The following is a 23,263-nucleotide window of genomic DNA, read 5'->3' as shown; positions in this document are numbered from 1 at the left end:
TCCAAAGGGAGTGTCCCCACCTTCAGTCACTCACACCAACTTCAGGGTTTGGGTCACATTTACATGTGAAAGGTTGTTAATTCAATGATTTCTTTAATTCAACTAACTTCTTAAAAGTTAAATAACTAAGTTGGGCCAAGTAGTTAACTGCAAAATCTCTTGTTTGCTTTGCTATTTATGCTTTTCTATGGCACACTAAGACTCAGAAATGAATATGTAGCAGCAACTACATTATCTTGACTGTTACTGGATATTATGTTGTCCAACTCAAGAGGCTCTGTTTACAGTGCAGTCACACGCTGAGAGTCCTGAGTGGACATACATTACCCTTTTGGGAACCTTTAGTGTAGCTGCTCACCAAATTTTTCTTCTCCTTTTTGAGCGTCAACTGTATGATGTGTCTTTGGAACTCTGAGGTGGGTCACTTCTAGTAGGGACTTAAAAGGGAAGTTGGGCCTCCTCCTGTCTGTTCTCTCCTTCCACTGGCTTAATGCACATGTCCACAAAATCCTGAGGGCTGCAGAATCCCAAAACAAAAGGAGCTTGGCCCTTGAACTGCCATATGGAGGGACACTCACCATCTACCTGCCTTGTGATCTTCTGTGAGCAAAAAATAATTGCAGAGTGCATTTTGTTTTCCTTCACACTAGCTGATAACAACTTGGGTAATGTGAAGCCTCATGAGGCCAGGATTCTAGCTTGTGGCCATTTCTTCATTAAATGAAGTTGATTGTACGTGTCTATTCACAGGGTCATAGTCAGGAGCAAAATTAAAACGCATGTGAAAGTGTTTTACAAAAACAGAAACACAATGCAATTTCAAATATTGACTAATGATGAAAACAAAATGCAAATGTGTGTTCCATTTCTACAACTGAGTAGGAAGCATTTTATGTAACCTGGAGCCTAATTAGGGAAATCACCATTGAAAGGGAGGGTCTGACTGGTGGGGGGAAGGGAAAGGCTCAGCTTCCATAGAAAGGCAAGGAGCAAGCCTCCTTAGTCAGTTAAAACAGAAGATGGGCTACTGACGCTCCCAAAGGGAGTGAACCCCAGCCCACTGCCAAAAAGGTGCTGGGAGCACCAGACTTGGAACTTGTCATTTCCAAGACGTGAGTCATTCTCACAAGAGTGAAAAATTTCAAGGGGACTAAAACCCTCTGCCAGGGAGAAGCTTAAGTGTATGTTTCGCCTGTGTTTAAAATCACCACAGCCAGCAAAAGCACTGCCTGCCATTCTTTTCCATTATTCATATTTTCCTAGCTTTTATCAGCACACGTGGACATCAAGTGTTCACATAGCATCTGCTGGCCACAGCTGAAGAGGGAACACCCTCTTACATCATAGGCGTCTACAATATGTCCTTTTGAAGCCTGGGAAAAGTTGTGAGCTAACTGCAGCAATGTGGCTAGAATTGAGCCTTTATATTTCTGGAGGTTTCATGTTGTTGCCTGGGATGACACACACAGCATCTCAGGACAGGCTGAAGGGCAAAAGGGAGAGTTGAGAGTCTGACTGGGGGGATGCGGTGGTCTCACAGAGTGACACACGGGATGTGTTTCCTCATAATTTCCCCCTGGGCAGTTTCATAGATATGGGAACCATATGTGTAAGCCTTTCTGAGACAATTGCCAATTCAGATACTGTTTCATAAGAAACTCTTTTGGCCAGACACTCGCATTATTGTTAAATTGGAAAAGATGGCAATTTCAACCCCAGCTCATGAAAGCTTACTTATAGATAGAAAGATGACTTAGGAACCTACAGTCTATAAATATTTAAAATTTAAAACCTAGGGTTTTGTTTTGTTTGTTGTTGTTTGTTTTTGTTTTTCTCAACAACCAACTTAATTCTATTGGACTAGATACCAATTATTCATAGAATTCAAGGACAAACCAAGTATGAAAGAATGACTTGCTGTACCATAATGGAATTTCCACAAATTCACAGACATATTCACAGATATATTTTTTTACAGTGATGGTTGGCACTGCTGAATGAATGAGAGGATGCGACTTCATTCATCAACATCATCTTCAGCAACATTAATGTCAGCTAACATGTATTCATCATTTGTTCGGGTCTGGTAAGTTTTCCTTATTTTGTTGAGTAGCATGATCTCATCTCCTTAATAACTCTAAGTGGCAAGTATAATATTAGTTTCATGTTATATCTAACACATACAATATGATGAGGCTAACAGGACTCCTGAGCATTTCAGGAACTTGTCCACAGTCACAAAACCCAGAGCAGGGCCCTCTGGGAAGCAGGTCAGATGATAGGAGTATTCGCAAGTATTAATTGAATGGGTTTGAATGCTTGTGAAAAAATGGGAAGCATCATTTTGTTTCTAGCTCATAAAAAGCATCGTGTGAGGAAAGATTAGGACTTGGATCACTGTTTTCCTGCTATAATGAAAAATTAGTAATTGACACTTGCTGAGGAAGAGAGAAAAGAGTTGCCAATACTCAGACCTGGAATGAGAACTCCCAAAAGAAGCTGGTAATATCATTTTTACAGCAGTTCTGATGCTCTTAATGCCAGCAACCAAACTTCACCAGAAGGAAGGCACTCCTATTTCCATTGGCTGCATACATAAAGTACATAAATGTCTTGCTTTTAGTACATATGCCCTAAGAAAGGCTCTAGCGGTCATTAGGTATCAAAACCTCCCTCTTCCCCACCACCAGCCTTCTTATAGTAACCAGAAACTTACAAAGATTTAAGTCTAAATTCTGCCTTATAAGTTGTCTGACTTTAGACAAATCAGAATGAATCATGTGTCATTGGACAAATAGTCTCTCCAAACATCAAACGTTTAGATTCAGGTGTTACAGAGATTAATATTGTCACTATACTTAGCTGAATACCTGTTTGGAATCTGACTAAAGGTTGCAATATGGGCAAGTCTTTCAACATAGTCACCTGAGAAGAATAACTGCAGAGAGAAAATTCCTTTGGTATCCATTCTAAAAGGTTAATTTACTCATCAGCAAAGCGTGAATAATATTTTTATTTTTGTAGTTACAATAACTAGGTAAATTTGTTCACCATCCATTCATCCACCCATACCAGCAATTGAATTATGATATGCACTTAATAATTGCTTGTTGTCTTCATTATTATTGATGTTGTTAGTATTATCAATGTATTCAACGACTTAAAATTAAGTTATAAAGTGCATTTTTCTATCTTCCTTATTATATTCTAAAATTCACTGAATATATATCACTAAAACGCTAGTTGAAACAAAAAAAATAAGTAAAATAACAGGCTATAAAAATAATTGACAAAAATTAGCTGTATTCCTATATGCAAATAAGCTAGAAGACAGGGAAACCAAGAAAACAATCGCATTTATAATGCAAAGAGAAATAAATACTTGGAAGTAAACTTAACAAAGGAGGTGAAGGACCTATACCTTAAAACTGTGAGATATTGTTAACAGAAATAGAAGACACAGAGAAATAGAAATATGTTCCTGCTCATGAATTGGAAAAATTAGCACTATCACAATGGTCTGTTAGCCAAAGCATTATATAGCTGCAATTGAGTCTTCTGTCAAAGTTTTGGTGGCATTCTACAAACAAATAGAATAAACATTCCTGAAATTCATGCAGAATCACAAAGTTCCTAAATAGCCAAGGCAATCCTGACAAAAAGAAACAATTTTATCACATCCCAGACATCAACAACGCTATAGTAATCAAAACAATATGGTACAGACATACAGACCAATGGAATAGAATTGAGAATTTAAAAATAATCCCATGCCTATATGGACAATTAATCTACAACAAAGAAGCCAAGAATATACACTGAAGAAAGGAAAGTTTATTTTATAAATGGTGATCAGAAAACTGGACAGCAACTTGCAAAAGAATGAAACTAGACCACTGTCTCACAGCATATACAAAACTCAAAAGGATTGAAGACTGGGATGTAAGAGTTGAAAGCATAAAATACATAGAAAATATAGCATAATACTCCATGACATTGGCTTCAATGCTTTGTAGATTAATCTCCAGCAGCACAAGAATAAGAACAAATGGGATAATATCAAACTAAAACATTTCTGCACAGTAAAAGAAACTATCATTAAAACAGAGATACCCTATTGAATGTGAAAAAATATTTACAAACCATAGATCTGAAAATGGCTGATATCCAAGATCTACAGAAAACCCAGACAAGTCAACAACAACAAAAAAGTAGTCCATTCAAAAATTGGACAGAAGTCACTAATAACCACTTCCTCAAGGAAGCTATGCATGACCAACAGGAACATGAAAAAATGTTCATTATCACTTACATTGAGGGAAATGCAAGTCACAATGAGATACCTCACACTTGTGAGATAACTATGTACCGGGGGAATACAACTCTTGCCATTTGCAGCAACAAGGATGGAACTGAAGGGCATAATGCCATGTGAATAAGTCAGAAGGAAAAAGGTTTCACTTACAGTGGGATATAGAGAAATGAAACAGTGGTTCACAAAAGCAACCAATAACCAATCCTAGAACTTCAACTTTAGAATTGAGGCTACCAGACACAGAGGAGAAAGTGGAGATCAAGTAGGTGATGTGCCCAGTGGGCTAGGACAGAGCATTAGGCATGCCTTGGTGTGGTGTGATAACACACATCTGAAGAGGTGCGAGCCTATACCTCTGCATCATACACATTGTTGTAAAACAGTATTACCTCAGTAAAATTTAAAATCCGCTGAAGACCAGGTAGACCTCTGTTTACTCTGAAGTATTGTTTGGAGACACAGAGGCATAAAGAAATAGGAGTCATTTAAAAGAATGTTTAATTAATGCATTGTTCAAGATAATATAAATAGCAGAACTGGATCTGGAACATAGGTTTTCTTTACACAAACTCATGTTTTAGGAAAAAGGGAGGACTAGACCTCAAACCATATGTGGACTATTTAGAATTAAAAATAAGAATGTAAGCAGATGACGCTAACAGTATGGAAACCTGTTTCTTTATAATTAGACGTATTCTGGCTATAGTCACTGCAAATAGTGTATTAGAACACTATGGTGATAAACAGTGAAATTTCCCAATTTTGTTATACATCCAAATCACTAAGGATCAATAAAATTCACTGTTGTGTGCTTGCCACAACACTCTGACTTCATCTAGTGGGATGTATCAGGAGTTTTAACATCTCCTTAAACAATTCTATTTGCAAAAGTTTGGCAATCACTGGGTTAAAAATCTAAGAAAACTTTCATGAAATCATTTGCGTTAGTTACACATCCCTCAGGCCTATTGCCTCTGTTGCAATCTCAACCAGAAATCCTTGATCAAAACACCCAAAAGAATGGCCATTTCCCTCTAGAATAATTACAGCATGTGACCCTCCCCTTCTCGCCTTCTGACCTCTCTCCCTTTCTGGCTTTGAAATTGGCATTTTTTTCCCTCCAGCCCTATTGCAGATATCCTAACTGAGACCTCGCAGTGCTGCAGGATTTGGCAAGAGTCTTTCAAAGTCCTAGTCATCCAGCTGTTTCTGGAGCTAAAGCTTTAAGTTTCAGGTTTCTCTTCATTTGCATCATCAATATTGATCAATTACTTCTAAGATGCCAATTCTTCCAACTCCCCTCTTGGATCCTGAACTTCACCATCCTAAACCTAGCTCAGTGGGGTAAAGGGGAAAATTGCAAAAATTGTTGGCGTGGAATCTCAAGTCTGCATGTGTCTTCATGGGCTCTTGGGCCAGCACTGTAAGGAGAAATCCTGTGCAGTCACAGGTGTCACAGATGCTCATTCTCCCCTGACCTTTCTCTCAATCAGATGAGACTTCTTCCCAGTTTGAACTCCTAGAAAACTTGACTAATTCAATAGTATAGTCCAGTTCAAGGTCATTATGGTCTATAATTCTTGGATTAAATTTTATCCCCATTCCTTAATACTAACATTGTGGCTTTGACTAAGTTGCGTAATCTTTCTGAGGCAAGTTTCCTTTAAGAAGTTGTCTTGGAGGAGGGAAGGGTTAGATATATGTAAAGTGTCTAACTCAGTTCCAGAGACTAAACAGATATGTGACAAACAGTAGCTGTTATTGTACTTTTCTTATAAGCTGGATCATATTTTGCCTTATAATATGATTATTTAAAATTGTTTCTGAGTATAGTTGTATTTTTTAAAAAGATTTATTTATTTATGCATACAAGAGCTGGGGTACAGACCACAGGTGTTGGGGAGAGGGGTGAGAGGATTCACCAGAGACAGAGTAGGAAGAACAGGCAGATCACTGAAGTGCACTTGCTGAAGGGAGCAGCCCATAAGACAGGAGAGGTCTGCTGTGCCATGTGGGTCAGCATCCTGGCTGGGATCCAACTCATGCTGCAGTGGCTGAGGATAGTGCTGTAGCTCAGCCCATTGCGCCACCAGGGAGACCCTGAGTATAGTTTTCGTGTGATGAATTTCAATAAGATGTGAGGTGAATCTTACTCATTTCTAAAATAATCTTTAGTACAGATATACAGAATTTAAAGACATCCATTTATAAATATTGTTATTTAAAACAGTATAAGATTTAAGTGTGACCTAGTTATATTTATTTTGACCCAAATACCAGTGACATCTTGTAGATTGTAGGCAAGGTTGTATATGAACTCCACATAAATGATATTCAAAGCATACTTCAATAAGTTAAAGTATATGGAGTGGAACGAGACTTAATCTAAGCAGATTGCTATAAGAGGTGAAAGAATTAAAACCAAGTTGAGGGTGATGGAAATGATTTTTCTAGAGGAAGCTATCATACCAGCTGCTGCTAGCTCTGTCCTCTGGTCACTTAGTGCTACAGACTGGGTGTGCAGGGATGAAAGAGAACAGAGGAAGAAGCTCTGGGGCATATATGCTCTATTCTCCAATTACATTAACTCATCACTCCAATTTAGTAAAAAGTCAGGGAGTTCATAATGTAACAAACTAGCTACATGTTCTTAGAATACCAATCTGTTATAAAACTTTGCCAAAAGGACTCACCACATGGATCCATAGCTAAAGGCTTTTCCCACAGTGCTGATAATACAAAATAAATGGATATGAAAAAGGTATGTACTTAGAAATTCAAGAAAAATATTTTAAAAGAAAGTTTAGCTAGCAAGGAAACTGTGTTAAAAAGCTCTTATGAAATTCAGTATTATGGGGATATAGCTTTTAGACCTGCCCCACCCCCCACAAAATCAGTTCTATCTGACTTACTTTCTAGTAACAATATCTTTTTCATTTCTTGCATAATTCCTGTTTTCCAAGAAGGTAGCTTGCTAGATATCATCTTTGCTCTATGGAAAGTCACATTCAAATGCGATGCTATTTTAATGACTTAAAACCTTGAATTTCTGCAAGCAGCATAACTTTCTCTGATAGAGTAATATTTCAGTTCTCAGTACAATACAAGTAACTCAGGTAATAAAAATTTGTCACTATATCTACAGTTTTTCTTCTCAACTCAGGCCATACGTAAATTAGAAAGAGAATAAGAATGGTGAGATCTTAACTACAATTCTGTAAACCAGAACTGTCTACTTACAATTGTGAATTCTTGTGCCCAAAATGCAAACGCATAAATAATGTACATGCTAAAAATAGACACTTAGACACTTGATAAATTTCTTTATCAAAAATGTAAAAGTATAGTCAAAATACTAAGAAAACCTTGCCTGGGTACAACGGGTATTCATAAAATACTACCGACTGTATGACTAATCTAATTAAGCCTCTAGGAAAATGCAGTGAAAACTAATACAATGATTGGAATGAAAACGTTTAGATTTAAGCGTTCTTTCCAACTCCAGTCTGTAAAATTAAAAATTATGTCTACAAATAGTTTGATGGGCATAATATGTTTGTACCAGTTATTTCCATAGAAACACATTTTAATTTTAAAGCATCATTGGCATGTTTGAACGTGTTGGTGCTTAAAATTTTTGTTAAGGTCACTTAAAAAAAAATCATAGACTTCCCAAGTTACATTATTAGCCATAGCCACAATGAGAAATGGGCTGCATGGGGGGGTGGGGGGGTGCGGTGTGGAGCAGATTTTAAACCCACAAAGGACTCTATACAATTATTTCACTTGTCAGCAGAGACCAACTATCAACTCCCTTAGCTTTACTTTGACACAGAACTGAAAGTTTATTATATACTCAGGCCTACGATTCGGGGAAAGCCCTTCCGTAGCCAATCAACGCTTCTCGATCTATTGCGTCACACCTCCCCCGGGTGTGACGTCAAAGGCAAGCCCATCCACGTGGGATGGGTGTGTAGCATTTCTGGGCAGCTGTTAAGGAAACGCCTGCCAAAAACGGTTCCCGGGAGTGGAGAACTGAGCAGGGCGGGGCCAATAGAACCTTCAGGGAGCGCATTACACAGCCTGTGGTGCCAGCTTCCCCAGAGCCTCTCCCTCCACCACGCTCAACGCCCGTGCCGAGAGGGCCGAGGCGCGCGGGGCGAACTCAACGCCCGTGCCGAGAGGGCCGAGGCGCGCGGGGCGAACGCGTCCAAGCCCTCTCGGCACGGGCGTTGAGCGTGGTGGAGGGAGAGGCTCTGGGGAAGCTGGCACCACAGGCTGTGTAATAGGACCCAGGTCTTGTAAACCCTCCTCCTTAGGCACAGCCTCTCCACCCAGAGACCCTCCTTCCAGCCTAATTATCCTTTCAGCTCCGTTTCCCCTCTGAGGCGTTTCCTCGCTTAGAGGTAAAAGCCTCTCCCGACTCTCAATACCCGCCGGCACACAGACCCTCCTTTCAGACCCGCCCTCCAGTTCACCGGGACGCTTTTCTGAGCCAGGGATCTGGCTGGGCGGGAACTAGCGTGACGAATTGTGCCCGAGGTGTAATCGATCTCAAAGCACTCTCTTCTCGCTAGTCTCCCACCCTTCCCCCGGGCTCGGGGGATTCCCCAGACCCCACGCTCAGTCTGGAAGCTGGGATCAGCCCCCCGTCTCCACCACCACCACCACCACCACCACCCGGCAGTGCCCCCATGCCGCAGCTGCAGAAAGAAGCGCCTGCGAGCTCGGTGCCACGTCGGAACTGGCTCCCGGTACACAGTCGCTGCCAGCGCGCAGCGCGCGGTCCCAGCGCACGCGGTGCCCCGGTGGTGGCGCGGCGAGCGGGTGCGGAGGAGGGGTGCACGCCCTGCTGCCACCCGGGTCTGCGAGCGCCACTGCGGCGTCCCACGACCCCAGGACCGTGAGAGGCTTCCCGAGCCAGACTGAGCCGGGATAAACCCAGTCCGACGCTTTAATGGGGTTCAGGGAGTGAAAAGGAGAGGAAACCGGGGAAAGAGGGGGGAGTGGCTCGGGGAGGCCGGTAGCGGCGAGGAGGTGGCGGAGGACCCTCCTTCCAGTGGTCTGGACCCACGATCGCCTTAACCCTTTGCATTCCAAGTAAGTGGCGGGATTTCCACCCTGGAGGAAAACGTACTGGGGTTTCCTCCCCACCTAGAATGTAAGGGGGAGGCGGGAGTGAGAGGAAAGGGTGGAAGGGGAAAGAGGAAGGGGGGGGCCACGCGGAGGACACAGTCCTTACACGGTGGAAATTCTTGTGTGCTAACTCGGGAGCCCCTCTGAGGCTCCGGAAGATGCAGAATGGAAAAGTACCTCCCGGGACGTGCGGTCTCTGCCAGCCTGAGATTACCTGTGCTCGCAAGAAGGCGGCGGATTTCTGGCCAGCGCCAGAGTTGGGAAAAGACTGGAGTAGGTGGCTAAGCCTGACAGTTATCTGCAATATTCCCAGACTTTCAGTCGGTTAGAAATTGTCAACCTCAGACGTTTCTGTGGAAAACGGACTGAGGTCACATCTTCCCGCGCCCTGCCCTTTCGAGGACCCTCCACGCTCACCAAATCGCGCCGTGTCACGTACCTTGTCCGGCTCTTGGTCATAAAGTTGTCCTCGGCCTGTTTGTGTGGTCCCGGAGGGTCGGTGGCGGGCAATTTCCAAAATTGAGGTAATAAGAGATCAGATGAATTTGAGACGACCGGCCAAAAAAAATAAAAAATTTAAAAACAACATTTAAAAAGGATTGGGGGGAGTCTTAAACGTTTGTTTCTCTCCCACTTAAAAAGGCAATGAATGTTACTATTCTTTTTAATTTTTCCGTTGCACTTCTGTCTTCTGATTCTAAAAGCAAATTTTGTCTGTGCTTTAAAAATAAATTAACTTTATTATTATTATATATGTATATATTTTTTGCTCTAGTACCCCTCCCCGGATGGCGTTCCGTCTCTTCTTCTTGTTCTTCTTCTTCTTCTTTTTTTTTTTTTTTTTCGTAATATCACAAAAAGCGGGTTGAAGATTCAGCAGAACCCAGGAAGCGCAGAATCGGGAGAAAGTCTTTGGCGGGGTTGGTTTCTGAATGGGCTGCTAGGAGCCAGCCGTGGGTAATTCTTTCCAGACGTCGTGACTTCTCGGTCCTCGAAGAGTTGCCTTTCTGCCTCCTCCAACTTAAGGGGGTCTTAACAAGTGAGCCGGTGGGTGTTTTAATAGGACGGAGGAGGGAGTGGGGGGTGAGGGGAGTGGAGAAGGGAGGTGCGGACTGGGGATCGGGGAGGGGAGGGAACTGGGAGCGCGGGAGGGCGGGAGGCGGGGAGGGGGAGAGGGAGAGAGAGATTGGCCATTGAAAGCCTTCTCAGAGCTAGAAGCCGGTTGTGAACTCCAATGAATTCAATTAACTTGATTGCTAACGTGTGCAGAGAAATGCGGGGCACACAGGCAGGTCGCCACCTGATCCCCCATTCCCTGCAGCCGCGCAGCGGGGAGACCACACTTTGTAGACTTCCTAAACTCTCCCCTGACTTACGGGGATTCCCTCTGGGCCATCAGCTCCCCTAAGCGTTTGATTGTTTTAAAGCCGAGGGTGCCCTTAGCTGACCTGGGGAGAGAGTTAGGAGGTGCGTGAGAGCGTGCGTGTGTGTACACGTCGATATTCATACACACACACACACCTGGAACCCCCGAAAGCTGGCTCCACTCGCTGCAGTCGGCAACTGGTCTACCGCTAGTTAACCCTTTCTCCCCGCCGACCCCGAAGTTTCCGAGCTGCGATCAAGTGTCCAAGCCGAGTCCGCCTTGGGTGGGCCGGAGAAAGTGAAAAAGGAAAAGCGGGGTTTTTCCCCCCTTTAACCTCAAGTAAGTATACGCAAACCGCGTGCATTTTAAATGAGATGTCTTAAATGATTATCATGCTCTGGAGGACTCGAAAATAGCGCGCTTAAAAATATAGCTATTTCCAAGGGGTGGTTCTAATTGCCGTGGCTTCTTGAGAGTCTCACGCGAAGATCGTGGGTCAAAATACTTATTGTTGCGCCTTCTTTATTCGTATTTTGCTTCGAAACGACCTTTTCCCGTCTTTCTCTCAATGCCCCACGCCCGGGAAGAGTCACTTTGCTCTATCACTTTCCCCCACCATCCTCTGTGGTCTTCGCCAACCAGCGCCTGGTAATCTAAAACGGACGGTAGGTGACACTGTTGAGGCGAAAATGAGGCTTTTTACAACTGCACTGATTTGGCCTCTGGAGATTCCCAGAAATGATCCTAGGATCCAAAAAGCTTTTTTTTTTCGTTCATTTTTTTTTTCCTTTCGAAGTTTTTCTGAGGTGTGGATTTCTTCCCAATTCGACTAGACCTTGCAACTGGCTTTCAATTCCTTATCACTTATTTGGGACAATCACGAACAAGTCAAAACAGGAAAAAAATCGAGTCAAGGAGGAGCGAAGTTTTCAACCCTTCACTCAGCGGTGTGTGACCAGATGGAGCATTTTATTGCAATATCAGGTAGTAGGCCAGTCTGGTCCCCCGAGGCCAACCTGTAAAGCGCTGGGGTTTCCTTCCGCCCTTCCCTGCCCGCACAAGGACTGGTCACACCTCTGGAAAGCATGCCCTTGACCTGATAACTTCAGACCGCTCTGGGGTGCACGGCTTACCAATTTCCCTTACACACTTTCCAGGCTTGTTTGAACCCTGCCTGAGGTGGTTCTGCTGTTGAGGAACTGGCTTCCATTTCAGAGTACAATTTCATCCCCACTTAATCATGTTCCTGCATCGTGAGTTTTAGGGTAGTTTTAAATGCAAACTTGTAGTTTTAAATATAATACCTAACTTATGTTCTCTGACATCCAATATGGATTAGGCTGACTGAGGAGTATGGTAGAAATGATGGAGTGTCATGTGTCTGACTGTGGGGCCCAGGGCTCTGGAACACTTACCCTTAGCGCTGAACTCTCTGAATTTTATATGTAACACAGGGTTGCCAAGTGAAACCCAGTAGCATTTAACTGATCCTGTGTTAATAATTCAAGCCATGAGGACATTGAGGAAAACTTGATTAAGACACGTTTGTTACTCTCTCCCCTTGTCTTTCATGGTCTATAACTGTGACTATGGATGAATAAAGAAAGCTAAAGTCCACAGCCAGAAGTTGCTGCCATTCCCCACCACCACCACCCCCAGTCCCCCATAGGGTAGAGACAGTTCAAGGTATTAATTCCATTTATATGTCCAGAGGCCAAATGCAGATTCTCTTTTGCTGCCAGTGTGATGCCAGAATTATATTTCACCTTTCTAGACTTTTGTCTCCTAAATAGGTAAGTGGAAAAAATACCTGCTTCCCTAGCCTTGATGGTAGAATTTCACACCGCTTTGGTGACAGAATGTACTAAATTATGTTAACAGATGAGCATGAAGCCTCCACCTCAAACTGAGGTAGGACTGCTGAATATAACCCAATGGTTCCTAATTTAACCTTTGTGGCTACTCAAAAAACATTGGTGCCCTTCTGGTATTTTATTCCTGTGCTCTCTTATTTGAATTCTAAGCCACCGACTGTCCCCTCAATTGAATTCTGTGTGTTCATGGACATACCCCAAACCCTCACACTTCACCCAGATACTTTTCTGAGTCCCAGATCTAGGTTATGGATACCAGTCACCTAGCACTGATTCATGAGCAACAAATTAGAAGAAACTTTGGGACCAGCCAATTGAGTAACATTATGTAGTTAATTTAAAATCAGCGTGAGATGTTTGGATCAAGGGGTGACAAAGGTTCTTATGTCTGAGAGACCAAGTACACAGGGCAAGGATTATTCCTCTATAATCTTCTGTATAAATGGTTTTTGGACTTTTTGGTAAAAGGTCCTGTCTACAGACTCTTAAAAATCATTGAGGACTTCAAAAACTTGTTCATAATGATGTGTATGTATCTAGCAACATCACATTAGAAGTAAAAGTGACTGATATACTTTTAGAATATTTATTAATTTGTTTAAAATAACAACAAATTATTGAAAAAAGGCTCCCCCCCAAAAAATAAAATGATAATAAACCCTAACTGCATGTGAACTTAACATTGGGGGGGGAGGTGTGAATTGTTTTCCATTTTTGTGAATCTCTTTACTATTTAACTTCAAAAAAGATAACTGGATTCTCACATCTGCCTCACCACTCAATTATTGTCTTGATTGATGTATGTAAAAAAAAAAAAATCTGGCTTCAAACATAATTTTTTTAAATATTTATTTATGTATACAGAACTGAGGTACAGGCAAGAGGTGCAGGGGCCATAAAAGGATTCACCGGAGACAGAGTGGGGAGCAGAACAGGCCCACTGACCAAGTACACTGCTGAGGGGAACAGTGGGTGGATCAGAAGAGGTCTGCTGCACCATGTGGGCCACCCCCCTCCCCATCAAATTCATGCTGAAGTGGCTTTAGCTTCTTAGTGCTGTGCTTTAACCCGCTGCGCTGTTAGGTTTCTTCTTTGATATAGCAAAGGTTTATATATTCATCATTAATCTAAAACAATATGAATGAATTTTGTGGTTTTTAGATTAAACTTTGTTGGTCTATTTACATTTAATGTGTTTTTTTACAACCACTCATGAATTTTACAAATCAGGTATTGAAACTATCAGTTGGCTGTTAAACAGATATTTCAAATATCAATATATTTAATTATTCAAAATTTAAAAAAAAACTACAATCATTAAAATCACCATCAAACCCATCCAATAAGTGTTCAGATATTGGGAAGATGTCAAAGTCATGGTGGTAACGTTTTCTAACATTCTAGTTGTCTCCTGAAAGTTCTGGTCACTAGCAATGAACACTGTCATTTGTTTTCACTCTATATAGGATGAAAAATGCATCCATTTTTCTTGATTTTAAGATTAATTTATTTTATTTTTGTTTTTATATGCTTATAAGGACTGGGGTATAGGAGAGGTGCAGGAGGTAGGATGAGAGGATTCCCCAGAAACAGCAGGGAATAGAATAGGCAGATCTACTGAAATACACTGCCGAGGGGAGCAGGAGAGGTCTGCTGTGCCATGTGGGCTAACTCCCTGCAAGGAGGGGGTGTGTAGTGGGGGAGAACTCATGTACCAGGCACTGAGACTTAACCTTTGCACCACCAGGGAGGCCCAAATTCATTCATTTTTCAATATAGCAAAATGTCTTCCAAAATTCCCAAATCTGAATATTGGTAAAGTTTAGCTGTTTTTTCAAATGATAATGATATTGCATAATAAAAATAACCTGCTCAGCTCATAATTCAATTCTATGAAGACTTGTCCTGTAGACAACCAAGATAATGTATTTTCTATTTCTTTGTATAGATGATTTGAAAATTAATAATATCCAGCTCTCTATCAGGGTCTTCTTAAATGAAATTTATATCTAATTGTATCTACTCTTTGTCTCCTGTAAATGTATGGGGTACAGAAGGCAATGACTGATACTATAGTATGGCACCACTGTAAAATAAAAGATACAAATATCTTTTAGTATCATAAAAATAGCATTGATCTTGTTGATCCCCTGACAGCTTTTGGGGGACTCACCCATCTGGTCTACAGACCATACTTTGGATATTTACTTTGTTCATGTCAGCTGGAGTGTACAGGAACCCTGGACCTACAACTTGCTTGACAACATTCCTATTATTGAGCTCCTGGGCTCACAGAAACTCAGCCCATCAGTAGTGGGAAACACTTCACCTCAGTGTAGAGGTTTCCTATTTTCTGGAAGGCAATGGCTCCAGAACCAGCTGGGGGGCGGATGAGGGAAGCTGGGGGGTAGATGAGGGATGAGGGAAGGTTGGAGTTTCAGGTGGGAGAACTCATCTAGAAGTAACCTGTGATTTATTAACATTCTAAATCTCACACCTCTAGGTGCAGACTTAAGTTGCTATTTTTACATGTGACGTATGAACAAGCACAGGATCCTTTTGTGCCTAAAACCCCATATGCTGTTCCCTGTTCCCCAACCGTGGTAACCAACCCCCTACAATTCCCACTGCTCTCACCCCTAGTGTATGGCTCAGGCACTTTGTGTACCCCCAAAGTTGTGTGATCCACAACTGAGATCCCTGTGGGAATTCCATAGGGTCTTTCAACATTTGTGGGGGATTTATTGTTCAAAACCAGACTAAAGACCCTTCAGAATCTGTAACAACAGTATCATATAATTCTGGGTGTTTTACTTTAAGAAGAACATAAGCAAACTGTTGCATATTAAAAGAGATCAAGTCTATAGCCATACCTCCCATGCCAGGGCATGTCTGAGATCAGAAGGAGAGATGAGGTAGTAGGAAGAGGAATATCAATATATGAAGCATGGTTCCAGGAAAAAGAAATACTTAGCATGACACAGAAGATTCCAAGAACATTACAGACTTTGGGAAACTTTTATCAAGTTTCCATGTATACACTTTCTATGACCTTTTGAACAGATTGCAGCAAAGACTAACATACAATATATTTCAGTTCCATGAATGGTGTCTGGGCGCAGTTGAATAAGGTTAACAACTAAGACCTCACTCCTGACCCAGCAGGCAGGTTTGGGAGGCTGGGCTAGATAAGGGGCTGGGAAAGACTGCCTTAGGGAAAAGGCCATAAAACCGACCTCCATGGGCAGAAGAACCAGCCCAGCTCCAGGACTGCAAAGCAAAGGCTAGAAAATGTTTCTGTGTCAAAGGCCAGCACCAGAGACCACTGACAGATAACTGATGCAAACTGGCCCCCAAGTTAGAAAGCCTCCTAGCATGGAGTGTAAAAGAAAGCCTCAAGTCCTCCTGCACAGGCAGACTTCTCCGATCTGGCCACTGCTTCTCTTAGCAATGCCTTTCAAGTAATCGATCTGTTCTGTTCTCTGCTTTGGGTTTTGGTGAATTCTTTGCACTCCATGTCTCCGGCCTCACCCTGATCTTCCCACAACAAATGGTATAATTGTTAAGAGTCTGAGATGTACAAAATGGAAAAAAATGGATCTGGAATTTTTCTTTCTCCTTCCCAGTTTACATGATGCAAAGGCATTTTCAGTAGCATATAGAGGCTGGATTACTTACTGTTAGTGTATACATTAGGGTTGAACCCTTGAGACTCTACTATTAATAGAGACAACATTTTCAAGAAAGTTTGACAATGTTTATCCCTAACTTTGAAAGTGTAGAGAGAGGAAATATTAAAGCACCTATCAAGCACCTTGGAAATTAGAGTGAACACATGGAAAAAATTAAGACACTTATTGATTCACTGATAGAACTATGGGAGGATAATTTTCTTTTTCATCATAGATTTTAGAAATATCACTATATCCGAAGTAGTCATTCATCAATCACTGATTTTAGGAGAGTAAGAAAAGTAAAATTCTATTCCAGGTTTTCAGAGTAAGAACAATAACTCCAAAAACAGGTGACAGAAATCCTTGGAAGAAAAGAAAGCTGAGCCAATTCAGTAATGTGAGACTTCCTACCTTTATCAACTGAGGTGTAAACTCCGGGCCCCAATTAGCAGAATTACCATTCCAATGGCTTTCAAGGGCCACACAGATGCTTTCTGTCCTAAACAGCCTATTAGGAAGTGTGACTGTATGCATGCCATTAGTCACATCCTGCTTTCAGGGATGGGGGATACTCAGGATGGAAGCAAGCCACCAGGATGCTATTCCAAGGAATTACATTTTCCTGGAATGTTTTCTCCCGTAGCATTTTCTTAGTAACATTTTAAAGACTCAAAGTTCAACCCAGATTTGTGTGGATCTGAGAACATAGCGTGTGGTGGGTCTTTCTATATATCATGCTTAGCCAAGAACCCAGACCTATTTTGGTTTACTCCCTGGCTCACCTCCTGCAGAGAGCACCTGCTATTTGTCCATAGCAAATTTGTCAGGTTTCTAATGAAGCAATGTGGGAAGTAGCTTCCTTGTTTGTTTTGAAAAGCCAGGTGGTTCCAAGCAGCAGAGGTGCAAAGAAATTCAAATATTCCTCAAAGTGTGGACTAAGAGTGGTCTCTATCAATCATCTGGCTGTTTTTTTTTTTTTTAAAGATTGATTTATTTATGCATACAGAACTGGGGTACAGGCAGAGGTGCAGGGGCGGCGAGAGGCTTCACCAGAGACAGAGTGGGGAGCAGAACAGGCGGATCTACGAAGTACACTGCTAAGGGGAGCAGCGGGTGGGTCAGGAGAGGTCTGCCACACCATGTGGTCTCCTCCCGGGGCAGGCGGGAATCGAACTCATGCGGAAGTGTCTTTAGCTTCTCAATGCTGTGCTTTAACCCGCTGCGCCACCAGGGAGGGCCTCATCTGGCTGTTTTTAAAAATACAGATTCCATATCCAAATGTCAGAGCTATTTCATTGATATTTATGGTGGCGAGTCCTGGGAATAGAACCATTTTTAAAGTTTCCTCTGGTTGTTCTTCTGCACTCTGAGACTTGGGAAATTCTGCTTTAAGTATGCTGTTGGGGGGGATACAAACTGATTTTCTGGATATTTTGCAAGTAGCTCTTTAAAATAGAATTTTGTTTTAATTTACCTAGACAACAAAAGAGCAATATGCTCTTTTTGCAAAATATAATTGCAAATTCCAGTGAATTTCTCCACTTGATGACATCATTTTTGTCTTGCTTAACATGTATAAGTCAAGTTAAGCAAAGTATTCTGTGATCAAGTATAAAAATAGATCTGTAACAGGTACAGGTTTCACGGACTCCGCCCCTACTCTAGATGCTGGAACTCCAAATCCCATCAGTACCAAGGAGAAGCACGCAGGGACGTGAGGGCGGAGCTGAGCAGCCAGGTTGGGATAAAACCGGACATGCGGGCTCTGGGGGCGACCTGGTGGTTCGCAGCTGATGGTTTTGGCGCTCAATCGGTTTTCAGCGGCCGGTGGAGTCCAAGTCAGCAGAACTGGTAGGACATCCTAGTTAACCTGTGTTTCTCTCCCTCTTTCCCTGGGTTATTCCTTTACCTTTCTCCTTATAAATAAATCCATTATTGAACCTTTTGAGTGTGTCCATAGTACGATTGAATCGTAAGCGCACGGGTGAAGACCCACAGACAGGCAACCCAATTCACATTGGGGTGCCCAGTAACAGATCAAGTATACAAGGGAAGACTTTAAATTCATGCCAACTTTTGTGGGCATCCTCTGAATATCTCTATGTTCTTGGACAAATTGTTCAGCCTGACTTTTCTCTGTGGAAAATGGGAATAGTTATAAGACCTTGCCTTAGAAGCTTGTGTGGGGGTCCTTTGGGGGGGCCCTCCCTGGTGGCACAGCACTGCAAGCTAGCGGCAGCCTCTTTAATGAGAGTTCAATCCCTACCCTGGAGGTGACCTACATGGTGCCAGAGACCTCTCCTGTCTCCCCACTGCTCTCCTCAGCAGTGTACTTCATCAATCAGCCTGTTCTGCTCCCCACTCTGTCTCTGGTGAGTCCTCCAATGCCCCTGCACCTCTGGCCTGTACCCTAGTTCTGTATGTATAAATAAATCTTTAAAAAAGAAAGAATTTCATGTTGGTAATAAACAAAAGTATACAGGAAAATCTCTACTAGGTGTGTAACCAATGTTAGTCATAATTAGTAGTGGTGTTGAAAATACATTTAGGTTGTAAGGCAAAGGCCTAAGAATTCAGTGCTTGGATGCCAGGGAATCATTCAGTTCTCTCTTTCTAGCAGTCTTCCTGCTACTGGGTATTTCCAGATTATGCTCATCATTTAAATAAATAAATAAATAAGTTGTCTTCTGGAAGACTTAGAAGCTACAGACTTGATATTCAAGTTCTGAAGAAAATCCCTTTAATATAGTCACTGAGTACCAGCAGTACATACTTAGCTCAGACGGGATTTGCTAATGAGTAACATCTAGTCTATTTAAAACTACAAAAAGCCCCATGTTTAGAAAAGTTAAAAGCCAAATTTAAAATACTTTTTGGAAACTACAAATGGATCTGCTATATGACTCAGCAATTCATCAGCCTTTGGTATCTCTCTGAAGAATACTAAAACACTAATTGAAAAGGAATCTGTATTCACAAGTTCATTACAGCACTGTTTACAATAGCCAGGCTATGGAGACAGCCTCCATGCACCCAGAGAAATGGGTCATGAAAATGCAGTATATAGGATACACACAATAGTATACGGCTCAGCTATCAAACCAGGTAAACTCGCGCCATTTGTAGCAACATGAGAGAGTTGGAAGAAATAAATGATAAGGGAGAAAGATAAATACCAAACGGTGTTACTAATAAGTGGGATGTAGAAAAGTGATGCACTTTGGCGTGGCACTGATTATTGAAGACTCACAAAACCTCTATGTTAGAAGCTCTGGATCTCCAGGGTCCAGGTTTCAAGGACACCTTCTGTCTAGGACATGGCTTATCGCAAGTCAAAGGAAAAGTGAAGAGGCACACAAGGCTAGATTCGCGAAGCCTGCTCCGAGGGGACACTGCCTTTCTGCTCACGGCTCATTGGCCTGAACAAATCACGTGTTCAAAGTTGACATCAGTGGGGTGGAAAGTGTGACTCTCCTGGGGCAGGGCTTCAAGGCAGGGAATGAGCCCTTTGTGTGACCGTGTTACCTGCATCTGTTCTATGCTGCCACTTAATTACCCTGGAGGTTAAGAAGTCACTTGTCTTAGCCAACACTTTCCTCATTCAACTCATGTTCAAATTATTTTAATCTTACTTTCTAAATATTTCTCAAAGTGAATCTCACCTCTGTATCAAATTGACCATTTCTTTTTCCATACCCTCAGTGTTTAAAAACACATCTCCCAATCATAAACTAATTTTATATAGAATCACCAGTGTGAGGTATGCAAAGTGCATAAATCTAAAATGGTTTTTTCTTTCACTAAAAAAATTAAATGACAAATAAAATTTATGAAGCCAGAAAGTTAAAATAAATCAAGTGACTGTAGCAATGATATTAAATATACATATATTAAATTTACTTGGAAAATACACTCCTATTTTGGTGCACACACACACAACGGTACTGCTTTTTGCCCTAAACAATTAAAAAAAAGTTAATCAAAAGAAATTAGAAAAAACTAACAGCAATTTAGAAATGCTGGACATTACACACCAAGCAAAAACTATAGTGGCAATTACAATATTTTTTTTTTTAAGATTTATTTATTTGTGCATACAGAACTGGGGTACAGGCCAGAGGCTCAGGGGCGGTGAGAGGCTTCACCAGAGACAGAGCAGGGAACAGAACAGGCAGATCGACAAAGTACACTGCTGAGGGGAGCAGCGAGCGGGTCAGGAGAGGTCTGCTGCGCCATGTGGTCACCTCCCGGGCAGGTGGGGATCGAACTCATGCGGAAGTGGCTTTAGCTTCTCAGTGCTGTGCTTTAACCCGCTGCGCCACCAGGGAGGGCCCGGCAATTACAATATTTTTAATTCAAATCATACCGGTTTAACAATACTTAGGCTTCAGCTGCTCCTTATAATTTGACTCCTGTATATATTACATCATGAGCAACAGTTAACCTCTAGCTTCTATCGTACAAATGCCCACCTTCTACCTGGCTCAGCTCCCCCTCCCCCCTGGTAACCACCATTTTGTCTCCGGTGACTGAAATACAGTGTTAGTCTATCTCCATCTAACATACTTCACTTAGCATAATAGCCCCAAGGTCCACAGGATTGCAATTTAATGTCAGTTGTTACTTTATTCTTCTATAACTGAACTGTAGGAACTTTTATATTCCTTTTTAAAAATTATTTATTAGTCAGTTGGGTAACTAGAAATACTGTTTTTTGTTTCCGTCTCTTACGTTTTTAAATTAACAGTAACAAAATGCAGTACCAACTGGTAAGATTATATGAATACATAAATGAATCTAAATAGGTATTCTGAAAAGCTTCTCTTATAATTATTTAGATTTTTAAAAAAGATTTATTTATTTATGCATACAAGAATTGGGCTACAGGCCTGAGGTGCAGGGGCTGGGAGTATTCACAGAGTAGGAAGCAGAACAGGAGGATTGAAACATCCTCTAAGGGGAGCAGCAGCGAGCCAGGAGAGGTCTGCTGCGCCATGTGGGTCACCTCCCTAGCCAGGAATTGAACATGTGCTGCAGTGGCTGTGGATCGCTTCTTAGTGCTGTTCTTTAACACTAGTACCAGAGAGGACCCTAGATATTTCTTTTCTAGTGTCAGCATGTAGAACTATAAATTTCCCTTTCAGCACTGTTTTAGCTACAGTCCACACATTTTGATATGTTTTTAAAACTTGTCATTCAGTTAAGTATGTATTTTATTTACCTTGAAAGTTCCTCTTTGATCCACACATTATTTGGAAGTATATTGTTTAGTTTCCACATGTTTGGTGGTGACTTTGTTCCCTTTTGTTATCAATTTCTAGTGTGGTTCCATTATGGTCAGAAAGCACTTTATGATTTGATTTAACTTTTGTGAGGTTTGTTTTATAGCATGTGATATGTTCCATCTAGGAATATGTTTTATGTGCACATGAAAAGAATGTATTCTGTTGGTAGTTAAACTGTCTTATAAATGTTGATTAGGTTCTGTGGGTGGCGGTGGTGTTGAGTTCTATTATTTTTCTCTCTTCTATCTAGTTTTCTTAATCACTGAAAGAGGTCCAAATTTCTAATTATAATTGCAAATTTGTCTTTCTCCTTTCAATTCTATCAGTTTTCCCATCACCGATGTTGATGAATACACATTTACGATTACTATGTTTCCCTGGTAAATTGATCTTTTCATCATTAAAGAATGTACCTCGCAGTGTTGACAATTTTTGTTACTTAGGCATCTATTTTAGCTGATGTTAATATAGCCACTTCTGCTTTGTTTTAATGTTAACATGAGTTCTTTTTTTCCATTCCTTTCCTCTTAATCTGCCTATAACTTTGTATTTGGTAAGCAAAGGTGCTTCGTTACTGGTGATGGGATGGAAGGTCCAGGTTCCCTCAGTTCCTTGCCTCAAGAGAGGGAAGTCTCCATTAGCACCACACAGGTAGAGCGGGTCCCATTTTCTGTCTTATCTGACAGAGAATGGGACAGGAAACTGGAGATATTGGGGAACCCTGTTACAATCTGATAACAGGAGAAATCTAGCCCCCTTTCTCCCTTAGACTGCTGGCATGAGAAGAGAGGATACAACAATGCTTTCTGCACTGTTTGGAGTTAAGCAACTTTTGTCTGATTATTTTCCATCTTACTAGGCTGGATGTTTTCTGATTCTCTGGGTAAAGAGAGAAGACTATATATCTAGATCAATTTATCTATGTGAACTTACTGGAATTTCTGGGTGACTACCTTCTTCAGACACATACTTAAGATTCAGGACAGAAAGGGACAATCCTGGGTGAGTCAACACTGTGCTATCTCTTGGGCTCCAAGATCTAGACCTACTTGCCTTCTTTAACTTTCAAGATCCTTTATTCTTTGTCTTATATATAATTTCCAAGGTTTACGTTTGTACTTGAAGAGGAATCAAGAAAACCATGTCTACTACTTAGAAGTTGATTCCATTTCTGAAAGATATTATTGTGATTACTTGCTTTAGTAAATTACACAGAAATTATAAATACATGATGACTATATGAAGTAGGGAATTGGTGGATATATAAAAACCAGCATTGCTTGAAATAATGACTATCACATCAGGTTAGAGGAAGAACTATTAAAAATGTGGAAGGTTTCTGCATTGAGATAAATGTTCCAAATATTTCTAGACTTTCACTACACTCTAAGGAAATCAACACTGCCAATTATAGAAGTGGCATTGCTGATATGACTTATAAAAGGACAGGTGGTTCATATTAGTTGAGATTAGTTGACTTCGCCCTCCCCAAGACATCAAAAGACTACCAAGTGAATGTGTATTTATATGCAAAGGTAAAATTTTGAAAATGTGCAATTTTTTACTACACAACTTTTAAAATCTTGATTGAGAAGGATAACAGATATAAGCAT

At 41.4% G+C, this 23,263-nt stretch overlaps 1 protein-coding gene across 1 annotated transcript in view; it reads right to left on the bottom strand.

Moving 5' to 3' along the window:
• Positions 1-10,185, bottom strand: part of HAS2 (hyaluronan synthase 2) — a 27,596-nt gene extending 17,411 nt beyond the window's left edge. The window contains exon 1 of the mRNA XM_004679612.2: positions 9,891-10,185. The gene's annotated coding sequence lies outside the window, so the exon portion shown is untranslated. The remainder of the gene's footprint in view (positions 1-9,890) is intronic.
• Positions 10,186-23,263: the final 13,078 nt, after the last annotated feature.

This window comes from Condylura cristata, unplaced genomic scaffold, assembly GCF_000260355.1.
Source record: "Condylura cristata isolate star-nosed mole 26May11 unplaced genomic scaffold, ConCri1.0 scaffold00009, whole genome shotgun sequence".
Lineage (NCBI taxonomy): Eukaryota > Metazoa > Chordata > Mammalia > Eulipotyphla > Talpidae > Condylura > Condylura cristata.
Note: the sequence above shows the minus strand (reverse complement) of the source record. Positions and strands in the feature narration are given on the sequence as shown.